The sequence below is a fragment of the Euprymna scolopes genome, chromosome 1, assembly GCF_053919585.1.
Source record: "Euprymna scolopes isolate OS-2025 chromosome 1, ASM5391958v1, whole genome shotgun sequence".
Lineage (NCBI taxonomy): Eukaryota > Metazoa > Mollusca > Cephalopoda > Sepiida > Sepiolidae > Euprymna > Euprymna scolopes.
In genome coordinates, this window is record NC_136482.1 from 94469723 (window position 1) to 94486873 (window position 17151).

The following is a 17151-nucleotide window of genomic DNA, read 5'->3' on the forward strand; positions in this document are numbered from 1 at the left end:
ATGAGTTTCAAATGATTTCATAATTTGCTCATGAACTAAGTTTCAACGTAAAGGTTAGTATTTCAAATGATCAAATATCAAAATAAGAAGATAACTGATAAAAAAAACAAACAAAATGGCTTCTTTCTTGTATAAACAAAGTTCAAAACGAAATGCAAGCAGGCACTTTATACAATCGTTATGAATGTATCAAAGTGAATCAAGATATGTATAAAAAAAGAATTTAAAGTAGAAATTAAAATTAATATTAAATTCGTTTCATAATATCAATTTAATTATGTTATCACTTCTTGTATGTCTGTGTGTTTCTCAACTCTATGTGATTTACTCATTTTTTTCATTATTTTCTATAGATCAAATATTTATGAAAATCAAAAATGCAATAGTATAAAATACGAAATCAAACACTTGATTATGAAATTAAACCTACAAGAATGCAACTCCAATTTTTTTTGTAAATAAGTTAGTAATTTTAATCTTTGTTAATAGTTGAAAATACAAAAAAATAAACAAAAAAACAAATGAATTACTTGGTAACAATTCTAAATCTGAAAAGAATTTGGAAGCATTTAAATTGTCGAATAGACAGTTATTTATATCTTTAAAATTCTTAGCAAATTTTCTTTTATTAAAAAAAAATCTTGGAAGCTATTTACACCCATTAAACTACTGTAAGAAAATCATAACTAATTATAACTAATTTTGTGACAATCTGATGCAATTAATAATTTTATGACTAAACGATAATGCAACCATTATTTTTCAAATTTCTAATCCTACTAAAAAAATGTATTAATTTAAAAAAAATAAAAAAACGGCTTATTTTTAAAAAATGAATTAAAAAAAAATAAGAATAAAAATGGCGGGTAGGTACAGCTAGTTAAAAATATGACCAAGCCATTAAAACCATAAAAGTAATATAAATGTATACATCTATACTATTAATAAAATTCTAAATGTTTATTTATGTGTGGGTGTATATATACCAATGAAACTTTTGAACGGATGCCCCGAATTGAAAAATTCTTTTTTTTCTCTGAAAGGTGTGAGGCCCTAGATTGTCCTTATCTATATATGGTTCATAAGGAACAACGCCGAGTCATACAAAAAGCCCGAAATAAGGGTTTTTAGTCCGTTTCGTGCAATTGTCGAAAAAGTTACCTGCCCATGTCAACGGAATTTAGCACTGTATGTATACAGTCGCGGTAACATTTTTCGGCATACAGACAGGACTTGTGACGCAATGGATAACGCGTCTGACTACGGATCAGAAGATTCCAGGTTCGAATCCTGGCAAGTTTGTAATAATTTTAACCATGATTTTATCCAACGTTTACTCATTATTCTTACTCTTAGTTTGGGTATTTTTGTTTTTCCAGTGATTTTATTTTGTGCATATGGAAATTTCCCATGGTAAGCGTTGATGGTAAGACGATGTTGAGTATACTTGATTTTGTGTTGACTCAGCATTGTGTATGCTAACGCAGCGCAGCCGCTAGTATACAATAAAATACATACACTAAATTTTAGTAAATGACTTATTATAAGCATAGGCACTGTAGTAAGATGAACAAAAAATAAAATAAAATATATGATTAATATATTAATATAATAAGATGTAGAATCTAACAATTACATTTTTAAAGGATTTTCATGATTATAAGTTAAGCTACAATAAACAATTGTCCTTGAACAAAAGCGCTAAATTTGTCTTGTTTTTGGATGTTTTAAATTTTTATCTCGATTTTTCTAGTCATGTACTGAATATTTGTTAATGAAACCTGTATAAAATCTATTCCTCATTTCATTCTAAACACTTTTCTATTTTAGAGAATATAAAAATGTTCCCTTTGAAGAACGTTATATATATATATATATATATATATATATATATATATATATATATATATATATATATAAGCAGGTATACTAAAAATTGGGTCTGAATAGCTCTTTCTTATTACTAATAAGTATGAACAGATGTCATATTTGATAATAACAATAAATATAATTTATTTTTGGAGATAAAATAGTTACAACTAGAATTGAAAGCCTTGAAATTAACAACTAGAAAGAATTAAAATGTCAAAAAGAAAAAAGCAGTTAAAAAGCAAATGAAAATTAGTTTTGAGAGAAGAGATTAATATTATAAATATCAAGCCAAGAAATGTCTGATAAATAATTAGTTTTTTTTTTTTGGTAACTAGTCAGCATTAGGTAATATTTCAATATATTGAATATTTCTTTGGCTGCTAAAATAAATGTGTGTGATATATGTTACTAAAATAAATGTGTGTGATATATGTTACTAAAATAAATGTGTGTGATATATGTTACTAAAATCGTGATATCGTACAAAGAGTATTAAAAAAGTGTCAGCTTAACGTTACTTGATAAACATCTACCAGGATTGCACAGGAATTTTTGCAGGATCAGAGTGATCCTCCTCTGGGGTGCCAACTTTTCAATCCCACTTTCAGAACCTAGTGTCACATTTCTCGCAGTCGAAGACAAATACCCCAGTTGTTTTTAATTAAAGGGCCTGTTACTCACATGAGTGACCTCTAGAAAATCACGTGATTGTTACTTGAAAACGAATCCCTCCCTCCCTGTCTGTCTATCAATCGTCAGTTTCTCAATTTGAAAGGTCAACTCCTGGACTCTTCTTCATATGCCAGAAGTAAATCATATTATTTCTATTATTATTATTTTTTTTCCTTATTACTTTCATTTGCCCCAAACCAAGCCTATATCTACCGAAGTGTAAGGGATTACTGTATTATGGGGGAGGGGCACCCGTGGGGAGGGGGGTCAGTGAAACAGTGAGCAGGGAGGAATTACAAAGACTAGCAGTTCAATGAAAGAAACTATTAGAGTAAAAAATCTTCCAGCATCTATATACATCTACAGTGAAAGGGTGAAATATTGCTGCTAGTTGGGTAGGTCAGAGATGTTTATGGTGAGTGGATATAAGTGCAGTAAGTTCGTTGAAGCATAATCCATGGGAATACTTCTAAAACAAGCAGAGGGATGCAACACTATGGCGATGTGACAGGGACTAACGGTTGGCAAACAGTACAAAACCTATTAGGTTAGAAATTCTTTGTTTTTGCATCCTGTCCAAGAGGTTGAGGTTAGGGGTTGGTGTGCCAACCCACATGTGGCAACAATATTCCATGCATGGTGCAATAGTGGTTTTATAGAAGCATAGGCATGAGAACTTTTCTAGCCTGGTAGAAGGAGCCTACATTATTTGCAGCAGACTAGGCAACATCTTCTTTGTATTTATTCCATTTGATGCTGTCTGAGAATGTCAAACTAAGAGTTTAAATATTGGACTCTTAGAAAAGATGTTATCACTCAAAAGAATTGTTTGTTGCAAAGAGGAAAAACGTTTTGACTTGGTAGCATTAAATAAGGTTATCCGTTTATTGCTCCATTCTGCTACAGAGTGAAGGTCATTTTCCAAGAATTCAACGATTGCTGTGCATCTGTGGCCATTCGATTTGACCTTTCCCAAGGAGCAGAGCATGGTGTCATCAGCAAATGCAACCATGTCAGATTTTTTTTTTTTTTTTAATTATGGAACTCGCTCTAGAAAAGGCATGAAGCCACTTGATGTAAGAAACTAAAAAAATTACTACTTCAAGGTCAAATAGCTGCCAACAATAAGTGTTAGATGGAATAAATTCTGACCCAGAAAACAGCACTTCTTCCTTCATTGTCAGAAACATCGCTCCTGGAATGTGAGGATTAAAGGACAAAATAAGGGAAATGAGAGTTACGTGTCTGCATCAGAAAATAGTTTATCAGAAAAGTTTATGAAGATCAGGAATAATAAAGGTCTAATGATTAAGCACTGGGGTGTATCTGCATTAATGTGACGTTGTTTGTATGGCCATCAAGAACAACCTGAATCTGTCTTTTAGCTAAGAAAATTCTGATTATATTAAATATTCCTTCAGTAATACCATATGAGTTGGTTTTTTCCCCCCTGTGAAGAACTTCATACCAGACCTTGTCAGTAGCCGTGGCGATATCTAGCTTCATCTAACAATATGCATTTAGAAATGTCCGTTAAGATATCCTCAGGTGAATGGGATAGCTCGAATCCTTACTATTAGTCAGAGAGAAGTTTATCATTTTAAAGGTGGTGAACTAATCACCAGATTGCTTAAGGATTCAACAATTTTAGCAAAGAAGAGGGAGGACACTCATGGGGGCCAATGTTTTTGAAAACTGCTAATACAGAGGCAATTTTCCAGCAATTATCAAGGAAGCAAGATTTTGCAAGGCATTTGTTATAGAATTTGGAGAGAACAGATGCAAGTTAAGCAGAACATTTCTTTATTGCTATAGCACATGTTTTTATATCCTCTTTTATATTTACGACTTGTATTTGTAATGTCATAATTTTTTTTTTTGATCAGATTTCTCAAAAATGAATTAATTTCTTGTAATCACGTGTAATATACAGCACAATCATGTTGGCACACCGGTTCTCGCCAGATCACTGAAGTTAAGCAACAATGAGCCAAACAAGTATCAGATGGGTGACCATTTGGGAAGGCTAAGCACTGTATGATGTATCCTGCCGAGTCATAGAAATTTCTAGGTTGGTATCTGGGGATGTGTTTTAACTCACGGGGGGGGGGGGTTAGATGCATCCCCCAGCCGAATCAAGACGGAAAGCAATAGGAAACTACCGCCTCTACTTGTCTTCCCGAGATTACCATAGCTCTACAATTTGGAGAGCCATGGTCGCCAACGCTGTTAAAACAGCAGGGCAGCTACATGCATGCAATCACGTGGACAGGCAAGCAATTTCTTACTTTTTTTTTTTTTTTTGCAGAGTTATTAACCTATAAGTGTCTATTAATTATAGTTTCACGTCACCAAAGTGAATGTATACAGCTGTTTTGTTTTTGTTTTGTTTTATGGCTTATCAACCACCTTTTTGCGATAATTTAATACCAAAACACAATATTTATTATCTACAATTAATTTCCCAACACCATTAGTGTGTTATTGGACGTAACATATCCAATAAGTTTCGGAATTTTTAGATGAGGATTGATAATTTAGATTATTTGGACTACTGTTCTCATCTTGGATGTTATTCTCACAACGCAACATGTGACTTCTAACTTTTTTTTTCAGATGCATATTGGTCGCGGATTAAATAAACGATCCCATTCAAAATTGTGTACAGATTCACAAATTCAACATAAAGATTCCTGCATTTGATAAGATGCACTTGAAAAAGGTCAGAGTTTGCATCGATCAAAACTTAGTGCAAATAATATCCAAGGTAAGAACAGTAGTTCGAATAATCCAAAAATTAGATGTATTCGATAGGAATTGGAATCATCTCAGCTGATTTCATAGTTTGATAAACAGCAAGTTGATCTCAAACACCAAATCCATATAAAATTTTGATTTTGGTGCTAGTTTGTTTTTTTAATCCAGCTCATTCAGACAATAGACACAATATTTCATTTATTTATTCATTTTTTTATTGTTTATTTTTTTGTCATAACTGGAACAAGGTTAGTAAGAAAATACAAAATCTATATATTAATACGATAGCGTGTGTTAATTTGTGTATCACGTTTACATCTTTTTTTCTTCCAAGTGACTGTCGTTTAATTGTTATGACCTTCCATTTCTTATAATAAATAATTTTATCAAGAATTCTTCATAAGTTTTGGTTTCAGTTTCGATTATAACTGAAAGAACTTAAGCTATATATATATATATATATAATTTTGTTTCTTCATAAGTTTTGGTTTCGGTTTAGATTCAAGCTGATGCATCCAAGTCATATGGATATATTTCTTATTATTTAAATCACAACTTTGTATAAGAATCGATAGAAAATTGACTCAATAGTATTATATACGAAATCCGCATAAATTAAAATATCATATTTAAGCGTATTTTACAACCAGGTTATGCCGGGCGTCCCTGCTGGTTCTCATTAATTCTGTTTCTACAAGTCTTATGATATCATCCCTATTCCGATACACAATGGACTCTTCGAATAAGTATACAACACATCAATTAACTTGCAGCGTCAAGTGCTACTTGCTGACTGGTATATACCAGTTGAGGATCGATTCTCTCCAATCAATCTGACAAAGACTGGGCTAACTCAGTAGACTTTTATCTCTCAAGCTGAGGTATTAGTGCTGGATAGTCCTAGGAGTTCCACCCTCCCTGACCTTATCTTCCCTCTTTGGTAAGAAGTTAGTTTATTGCTCACTGTCTAAGATGCCCTGACTAGAGAATGCTAACGGGGCTGCCTAGGCAATTTTTAAAAGGCCAAAGTGCTTCTCCTTTAGGGGTGCTGGCTTGACTCTTCTCACCTTCCAACCTTGTGTCACATCTACCTATAAGGGACAGTAAGTAAATACTACGATCTATGGCAGTTATAGCTCCCAGAATTATGACGTGTACTTTTGTAATGTACTTTTGCTAATACACTTTTTATTAATTACCCCGCCGTGTTTGTCTTGATCATTACCGGCCTGCAAAGTCACAACACATAGTTACGCTTCTACAATTTCAAAATCAAATAATATAATAATGTTAATTTAACTATATAGAAGATGTTTTTGTGATAATTATTTGAAGATAAAGTTAAAAACTAACTTTAATTCATCTTGCAAAACACAAATAGTTTATTTTTAATATATGTTGATCTTTTATGAATTGCTGGACTTCGCTAGATTTACAAATAGCTTTCATGGAGGATTTCCATCCTGAAAAGGTTAAAAAAAAAAAAAATAAATAAATAATAATAATAATAATAATAATAATAATAATAATAATAATAATAATAATAATAATATTAATAACAGAAAGATAAGAAATAAGAGGGTAAGAATGAGGAAAGATGAGTGGAATTTGTTAGAAATGAAATGAGGACAAGTTCCCACCTTACAGCCAGTAGATGAACTTCGTATTTCAAGGGACCAATCTCCGTTGAACGACTCACTTGACTCTCTATTTTAAAACTACAGACAGAACAAAAAAATGGCTCTACTCCAAGTCATGGTGAGTAAAAAATGAGTGGAAAACAAAAGCGCAGTATACAAACAACAGGAGGAGAAGGAGGAGGATGGGGGAAAAAAAGAAGAAAAGTTAGAAAGGAGGGTGGGAAAAGAAGAAATAGAAAGAAAAGGGGGAAAAACATAATAAAAATTACAAAATTTAAATGTTAAAAATAATAGTTTTGGGTTTAAAATGATTCATTTTATTGGCTAGTTCTATTAAAGACGAATTTGTTGTGTTTTATCATAAAACATTCTTTGACCATTAATGTAAATAATGTGGAAATAAAGAAAAAAAAATCAATTTATATGAAAAACAAGATTAAAAATCCTAAATATTTGTAGGATGATTAGGCCTTGGAACTTGTCTATTCTGATTTCACACAATTTACTTTAAAAGCTGAAGAATGGGTCAAGCTAGAATGCCATGATAAAAAGCAGCAAAAGATGAAAAAAAAAAATGAAAAGTAGTAATTAAAATGATAACTTACTGATTTATGTACAAAAAAGTGAACATTTATATAAAAAAATTAAAACTATAAAAATAGACAAACAAAACAATAAATGCATGCAAAACTTTTAATAACATTGTGTGTGTGTGTGTGTATTAAGGACAGAAGAAAAACAATTAAAGATTGATATAAATTAAAAAAAAAACAAAAACAGATTTTACTGTTTTGTGCAAATCAAAAGATAGAACTGCTGAAATCTCCTGTTTTTTTATTATTATTATTTTTTCCTATTTAATTGTTTTTCGTTTCTGTCTCCAAAACATTTTGTTTATGATATATATTTTATGCTCATATATATATGTGTGTGTGTGTGTGTGTGTGCTATTATCACTAAAGCTGTGTTAATCAACATTTCTCCGCCCCAAGGCTTTTATTCCTATATATTTTGATCACACAAAAATACATGCTAAAATATTTGTCAGATTTTTAGAATTGAGTTATATTTGTAAAATTATCATTGATAGAGACATGTCCAGACCTTGAATGGGAATACTACAGAATTTGGTATATAGTCATGGCATAGCCAGCAGTAGCTGTCCACCGTTCTTACTCTGGGGATAATACGCTAATGATTAGCACTTTTTATCTCCCAATTATAGATGAACACAGTTACATGAGAATTGAACCATGGTCCTTCATCGAATGATATTTCTTCTAGAGCACAATATATATCCATGTTATTTGCATATTGTTGGGTCGGTCCATTTTCTTATTGGGTTGGACCGTTTCACTATATAATAAGTCCACTTGTCCTACTTCATATAAGAAACTGATTCACATTGGAGTAAAACCCCTTACACACTTCTGAGAGACAAGAGCTTTGCTTTCAAACAAATAACATGTTTTACAATAAAATGGTTAATTAATTGAACAAAAAAAGAAAAACAAAACAATTTTGGCTTACTGTGAAATTTTGAATAAAAAAATTGATAATTCTAACTTTTATATAAGACTAACTTGGGTGCCCGGCGTTTCCCGGGTGTTTGGAGATGTATGTTGAGCAAAAAAAAAATGTGGTGGTAGGCAGGCAGGCATGAAGCCGTATCACGAAGGAGGAAAAGAATGTGAAAAAAAAGTGACGTCTTCGCCATTGCGTCCATCGCCAAACCGGAAGTGGCGAAGGTTTAAATTAAGGCTAGTTAATCGAAAAGAGGGGATGACTTTCGAAAATATCGGCGAAAAAAGCGACCCCTCCCTGTAGAAAAGTGCCCAGTTGAGGGTGAAAGAATTAATGTTTTTAGCCAATTTTTTTTATATTTATCGCCCGAAGGGTCGGGCTTCAAAATGATACCGATCTCGTGAAAATCCGTCGCCTCTGTCGAAAGTTTTAGGCATACATACATACATGCATACATACATACATTTAAACAGACAGGTGAGATTTATATTATAGATTTTGTTCAATACCATATATTATATATTCCTAAGGTGAATCCCACATTAGGACAGGAATATCATATATGCCATGGATTTAAATAGAAATTTATTGGTGTCAGTATATCAATCTATATTATATTTCTCTTAGTCTGTCTGTTTGTCCATTTCATTTTTTCTAAAAAAAACTACTGGGTCAATCTAGCTAAAATTTTGTATGGACCTTTGTCGTGATAAGGTGGAGTGAACTAAGAATTATGGTATCCGTTTGATGCACAGGGATTAATAATGATTAGTCACCACAGTATCACATTTAGTCTAGAAGTTTAAAATAGAGTACTCCTTCTAAGTCAACGGGCTATAACTTGTGCCCGTTTTTAACAGGCTTAAAAGTCTAGATTATACATATGTATAGTTGCACGTATAAACATACTATAAATCTCTGCAATTCTTTTCTTTAGAAACTGTTCTTTTTAAATAGCAAAATACTTTCTATTAAATAGTATAATTTATTGTGTCCCAATAGAAAAATATTTAAATTCTTATGAGTATACTTTGTTTGGGTATTTGGCTCTAAAGTGACCACTAGGTCGAAATCATATATATAGTAGAATGTTGGGATACGGTGGCCCTAGGATACGAATTTTTCGGTATATGACTCACCTTACAGTGTTATTTATATTATTCGATTATATACATGTGTATTATATACTGTACTGTATTTGTTACTAACTTTTAATGCCGTATCCCTGAGTTTTACTCTGTGTGTATATATATATATATATATATATATATATATATATATATATATATATATATATATATATATATATATAAACATTTTTTTATGGGCACATAATTTTATTAAACTTTTGAATAATACTGTGCGCAGTGCCATTATTATTAATTGTTGAGTCATTTCTTTTTTTTTTTTTTTTTTATAGTTTAAACATATATTATTAAAGAAGGACAGGCCTGATAACGAACAGAAACTAAAATACACTTCAAAAATATTTTTCTCCTTAACTCTAATTCAATATTAAAAAAAACACACGCACAAATTAGACAAAAGGTAGTGGGGGGGGGGGGTAAATAAGGGGTGGGAGTAGAGAAAAAATCTGTTAAGACGTCTTTCAATCAAAACTTTTCAAAATAAACGTCCGCAACAGGAAGGGGGCACCATCGTTTAAAAACGTGGTCAAAAGACCATAAATTACTACCAAGGGTAGACAAAGATTAAAAAATAGTATGGGTAGAAAAGGAAGCAATCTCATTGAACACCCATAAGTTCTAAATTATGGCTATGTTCCTTCTGCTTACACAGAGACAGCTGACGCAAATTAATAGACACCGCCTGGAGAATTTTTAAGTTGATTTTTGAGCATGCTTTGTGTAAAAGAAAGAAAGTTTTATCCGAGTACCCTCCAGTGCAGATCTGGCACTGCAATAAATATTCACCCATAGCCGACTAATGAGCTTGTACACGCCTGGATGTTGTCCATTTTTTTTGCCTATGTGTCAAAGGGGGACATATTGGAAAATTTTCACCTCCAAGCACTGAATGGTATACCCCATGTAGTCAGTCCTGCACTGACCATTCAAACGATAAACCACCATATTATATTGAGTGGTAGGGATACCACCCTTCCGAAAGGAGTGGAAAGCATTTCTTTTCTCAAAACACCGTTTGGACATTAGTTGCAGAATAGCATATATATATATATATATATATATATATATATATATATATATATATATATATATATATATATATATATATATATATGTATATGCATGTTTCATGAAGAGCAGGGACAACGCCTGCTTGTTTCTCTTGCAATCCGTTTTTTTTTTTTTCTTTTTGGCAGGCTAGTGTTCGAACATTCTGTTCGAGTGTGAAAAGAAATTTGCTGTATTTGTAAACGTTTTCGATTTCCATAAGTCGTCGTCAGGCAAGTGATGAAAAAATAAAAAATTGCGTTAGTGAGTTTCATGAAAAGACGATTAAAATCGTTTAAAATACTTAAAATCACTTGAGCGTGCCTTCCCCTTCGTGTTGGTTGTTTCTCATATGAATTAGTAGGGCTTCAATAATTTTGAGGCGTTGACCACAGTGTGAGACGGCTAAAATGGCGGTGTTTTTAATTTGTATCTTCCTAAATTCAGTTTTGGCGGGGGTGTCGTGTGCTCGGATGTAGGATTATTGTTAATGATTGACTTGTTTTTAATTTTTTGTAATAAATAATCAATCTAATTTTAGAGTTTTTTTCCAGTGTTTGAAATGTGTTTGTGTATGATATTTATTATTATTATTATCAGATGCATGCGAATTATAAAATAGACGAAAAATAATAATAATAAAAAAATATAAGAAATAATAATAATAATAATAATAATAATAATAATAATAATAATAAATGAGAAGAAAAAATAAGAAAAAATAATAGTAATAATAAAAACAAGAATAAGAATGAATCAACGGTTCGACACTTCCATGCCATCACTAGGATTCCCAAATTTACATTGCTTAATTAGAAGTAGAGCTGTATTATAGCATAAATTTCTTGATTTATACAAACATTATTGGCTACATATGTGCATACATCTTTCAGTTGTGGTTTCTTTCAAAAGACATCCGCCTATGTAATAGTTGATATTGGTGGCCTGAGGAAATTGGATTTCGAAAGAAATAACAGCTGAAACATGTACGCTTATATGTAGCTAAAAATGTTCATATACACAAAGAAATTTATACTATATATATATATATATATATATATATATATATATATATATACACACACACACACACACACATATATATATATATATATATATATATATATATACATTTCTTGAAGTTATATATTTGGATTTTACTGTCACTGGATTATTTATCTTCCACCAGACTATCCATTAATGTGTAATCACCTTTTTTTTCACCATATTCCCTCTGCTTCACTTTTTTGTTCTTTGTTAAGATCTTTGACTTATTTGTTGTTTCATCAAATACTTTTGCATGCAAAATCCGATCCCGCATTTTGCTAATTCCTACCCTCTGATGAGAAGGAAAGTATATTTTCGAAACTCTGCGGATTAAGGACTATCCACTTATCTAGTGTTTCCTTTTCAGATTAAATATGTTTTTAACTCATTTCAAAGTGTTTTTTAACATGCTTTATTAACTGTTTGCTCGTATATATATATATATATATATATATATATATATATATATATAGGCAAATATTTGTGTGTGCATTTGTGAGTTTTCATATTTTGAGTATCGAGTATACATTTGCACAAATTTTTTGATACCATCTGTGTGACATCTGTGATCTTAACCAAAGTTAAAATTTCGAGCATTGCAACGTTCACATATTTCTGATCCCATTCATATATTAATATGTAGCTGTCCACATAAATAACTGCCAACTTTTAAAGAAGTCGGCATAAACTAACAATTTTATCAGGCCAGTCCTTCCATTTGATTTCTTTATAAACACACTCCAAACATCCTTTTCCCTTGGTTTAGAAAACATGAACCCAAAATCAAATCGTGTCTATAAGAGGCGGGAGGGGGGTGGGGATCTGACCTTTCACCCTCAACTTTCTGACAAAACAGGAAATTATAAGAGAAAGATTCTTATCTGACACTCATTTTAGGCAAAAACTTCAAAATTCAACTTTTTTTTTGCGAGTTACTAAAGAAATCTCCCTTTCAACAAGGTTTCTTTTATTTTTTTGTTAACTGAAATGTTAACAAAAAAATTCACAATTTCCTGTATGTGTATTTATTCTTTTTTAGAATTTCTTAACCACTTTGTGATAAATATTCTTTAATGTTCACATAAGTTAAATTTAATCCAAGTGGAGTAAGGGGTTGTTATTGGCCTAATGAATAAGCTATGGAATAAAAAATATCAATTGCAAATTCCGTTAAATCTGTTGTGAAAGATAAGAACCAACGATTTCTCTCCAGCTATGGGTAAAATTGAAAATTATGTTTGGATTGGTTTTTGATGTTTTGTTTTACAGCATAACAACCCCCCTTTTTTTTCTTTTTTTAAAATTTTATTTAATGCCATGTCCACTAAATTTGATAAACCTATTTATGTTTCATATATTTAATATTTTCAGATATTTATATATGGAATTTGGCTTTGTTGTTTTGTTTTATGGAACATCAACCCCTTTCGTTTTATTTAATGCTGATTGGAGTAATTTTGGTCAATTTCTTTATGCTTCAAACATTTTATATCTTTAAATATTTATTCATGGAGTTTGGTTTGGTTAGTTTGCTTTATAGCATATTAATCCTTTTTGGGTTATTTAATATCGAATCCAGTTCATTTAAAAAAAAAAAAGGTTTTATGCTTCAAGTATTTTATATCTTCAAATATTTAATCATGGTGTTTTGTTTGTTGATTTTGTAGAGGAAAGTTTTTGTTTTTGTTTTTAACTTTGCAGAACATGATTGAGTTTTGCAAAGAGAAAGAAAAAACAACATCAATGTTTGGTGTGTTTAAGTCAGGAAGTTGGTATATTCAGACATCGCAATCTGATAACACTGGGGCAAATTATTTTCAGCTAATCACATGCAATGAAGATTATGATAGATGTTATGTTTCAACATACAGTTATTCCAAAAAGGTTAATTTGTAACCAAACCTGATTGGTCTAATAGATATTCTCACAGACTCTAGGATCAACTATTCCAAGTTCAAATCTCATCAGATCTATTGTGGTAATTTATGCACTAATGTCTGCATATAAGCCCCACACTGTCGGTTAAGCTCCAACCTCTGTCCCATCACTGCAATATCACATCCTTGTGCCTGTTTTTTTTTTTTGTTGTTTTTTATTTTACACAGTGGTCACCACTTATCAAGGCCCAGAAGCCACTCTTGGATAAGGGTTATTGCAAGTACATTACGTTAGTGTGGAGATTTGATGAAGTGTTTACTTAAGGGGACGGTTCATTAGGAATTTGTTAACGTTGGACTTGAACACATCCAAGTTGTAGTCAGGTGGGAAGCAGGCAGACGGAACAGAGTTCCACAGGCGTGCAGTTCTAAGAAAGAAGCTTTGTTCATGGAATCCACGTTTTGATTTAGGCACAGATAAAGAGTGGGGGAAATTTTTCACAGTGGATTTGGCTAGACGGATGTTCTTCATGAAAGATTGGCGAGGGGGGACCAGAGATTGGAGTTCAGATGAGCACCTGCCATGAAAATAACGATAAAACAAGGAAAGGCTCGCAACATCTCTTCTGTGGGAGAGAGGTTGCAAGGTAGAGAAAAGGGCATCCCCCACTAAGCCACAAAGTCTATTTTGTACTCTGTCAAGGCAGGATAGGCTGTTTTTAGCAGCTTCTGCCCAGATATGGCAGCAGTATTCCATCCTTGGATGTACTTGGCTTTTATATAGATACAGAATTGCATCAGTAGTGAGATATGTTCTGGAGCGGTAGAAGGATCCCACCATCTTTCCAGCGACCTTGGCAACAGACTTGATGTACGTGTTCCATTTCAGATCAGAAGTAAAGCTCAAACCCAGAAGCTTGTCAAAACTCGGGACCTCTCCCAGACGAGAGCCATCCATCCCAATTGATGCCAGATGGGGATCAGAGCATTGATGATGTAAGGATACAAGGATTTTAAGTACTTTAATGGAATGTGGTATGATTAACTCATAGCATGTGCAACTTTGATGTACATACACCCAACTAACCTGATAGACAGCAAAATCCCACCCTTTCACTGTTGAGGTCCCTAGATGCCGGAAAGCCGTCTACTCTAATAGTTTCTTCCCTCGAACTGATAGAGTTTGAAATTCTCTCCCTGTTTCCTACTTCCTTGACTGACAAGGATGGCCTCAGTCTGTTACAGAATCTTTAGTATATGAAGTCCGACACCAAATATGACCTTTGTGACATGCCTACGTTGTGTTATTACAGATAAAATTCTTTATTGAATATTGTATTTTGTCTAATATATACTACTAATTTCAAAAGTTTAAAAAGTGACTTAGCTAGAATCGAAACTAAAACATTTAGTGCTTTAGTCTTGTTCCCTACTGTTTGGACTACTGACAGATAGATACGAAAGATTTAAAATTAAACAACTTCAAGCTATGAATGAATTTGTGCATGCGCAGAAATAATAGAAATATGTCAGCAAGTTGAAATGAACATTTTGCATTTCATCGTGCCAACATATTTTTGTATGTGTATTCATCCATTTGTGTTATTCATCATTTGTTATAAAGCATCCTTGGTGTATGATTACTATTTCCTGTTAATTTCAGTGTTATGTGACCAGTAGTTTAAGAGTTTATCGGTTAAATATTTACACATAGACACACACACACATACATACATCGACTGCTTTGTTTATGTAGATTTTTTTATAAGCAATACAAACGCACATTTAATGTAATTTGAGAAGTTTCCTTTGATTGCATATCATGTGATGGGTGGGGGTGGGGGTAAGTAAGACCTCCCCAAAAGGATGTTGGTCATATAATGCCTGAGAATTAAGTCCTCATGGTTCAACGATCCATGTCTCAAGTGGACATGTTACAGGTAACACTCCACTTTGGACCTCTCTTAGGCTAGACAAGCAATCAGAGGGGCTTGATTAGATCAACCGGTCATATCATGCCCTAATTCAAATTTACAAAATGCTTTAATATAATATTGTTCTACAATCACATAAAAAATACATATTACGTGTTCCCCAGAAAGTGGTGGCTGAAGGATCAATCACATTGAAAGTCATGTACTACAACGGAAAATGCAAATAAGTTTCCTCTGAGCCAAAGCAAATATGACAAGTAGAAAATCTTAACAAGCCAACAAATGGAACATTCAAACAGAAATCTTTACAAAATAAATCGGAACCATGTCTAACAATATCAACCAATAGAATTATTGCTTATCATGAAATTGTATCCAGCAATTATTTGTATACAAGAAACTGTTGTATGTATGTATCTATGTATGTATCTATGTCTGCCTAAAACTTTCGACAGAGGAGACGGATTTTCATGAGATTGGTAACGTTTTGAAGCTCAATTGTTTGGATGACAAATATCGAAAACTTGGCTAAAAACATTAATTCCTTCACCCTCAACTGGACACTTTTCTACAGGGAGGGGTCGCTTTTTTGCCGATATTTTCAAAAGTCATCCCCTTTTTTCAGTTGACTAGTCTTAATTTAAACATATGTCCTTCCGGTTTGGAGATGGGCGCAACAGTAAAGACGCCTCTTTTTTTTCACATTCTTTTCCTCCTGCCTGCCTACTACCACTTTTTTTTGCTCAATACACACCTCTAAACACCCGAGCAACGCCGGGCATCCAGACTAGTAATACAATAAACGTAAAACAATATAAAATATAGAATTAAATATCAAAACGACTGGTCGTATGACTATAATAATTTTCAATTCTATATGACTCTTCTTTTTTTTTTTTTTACCCTCTCAAAGAGGAAGAGACTAGTGGTAGATGCATCAGTCCACTTGTGGCAACAATACTCCATGCATGAGCGAATGATGACTGTGAAAAGATACAGGATACTTTCAGGTGTGAGTAGTTTTCTAGCAGAGTAGAAGTATTCCACCTTCTTTGCAGCAGGCTTGGCAATGTCTCCAATTAAACAATAACATTTATGCCTTTAAAATGATAAAGACTGTACATATCTCTATTCAGTGGCCCACATATTTTGCTATAGTGGTTTCCCTATTTATTTTAACTGTTTCTGGAAGTTCTCTAATGGCTGATATATAAGTAGCCATTTCCCAATCATTCTGGAAGGATTTGAACTAAATCTAGACTATTAAATACCATGCTGGAATTTTCAAAAGGCTAATAAGGAAAAAATTCCAAGTCATGTCAATCTAAACTAGTAACAGAATCACTATCAGCGAAGGTCGCGGTACACACTTCAATTACATCTACCCCTTTTAAATAGCATACCAAATTCTTTGTCGTCTATAAATTTAGAATGCAAACAGACAGTAAGATTTTGTACGAAGAAAAACCTAAGTATTTACAAAAAACTTGCAAAATTATGACAAGTCTACCACCTTTAATAAGGGGGTTAGGGAGAAGAGGCAAGGAAAGGAAGTTTGTACTAAAGGAAGGGCTATGAGTAGAGCAATGGCACAAATTGACTAATATGTGCATAAGAAAATGACAATTTTCCA

At 32.6% G+C, this 17151-nt stretch overlaps 1 protein-coding gene and 1 non-coding gene across 2 annotated transcripts in view; one reads left to right on the top strand and one right to left on the bottom strand.

Annotated features, from left to right (window-relative positions):
* Positions 1-17151, bottom strand: part of LOC145249753 (sushi, von Willebrand factor type A, EGF and pentraxin domain-containing protein 1-like) — a 352081-nt gene that overhangs the window by 14297 nt on the left and 320633 nt on the right. The window lies entirely within an intron of this gene.
* On the top strand, positions 1230-1302 carry Trnar-acg (transfer RNA arginine (anticodon ACG)). The gene has a single exon. It is a non-coding gene; the product is annotated as a tRNA-Arg (tRNA).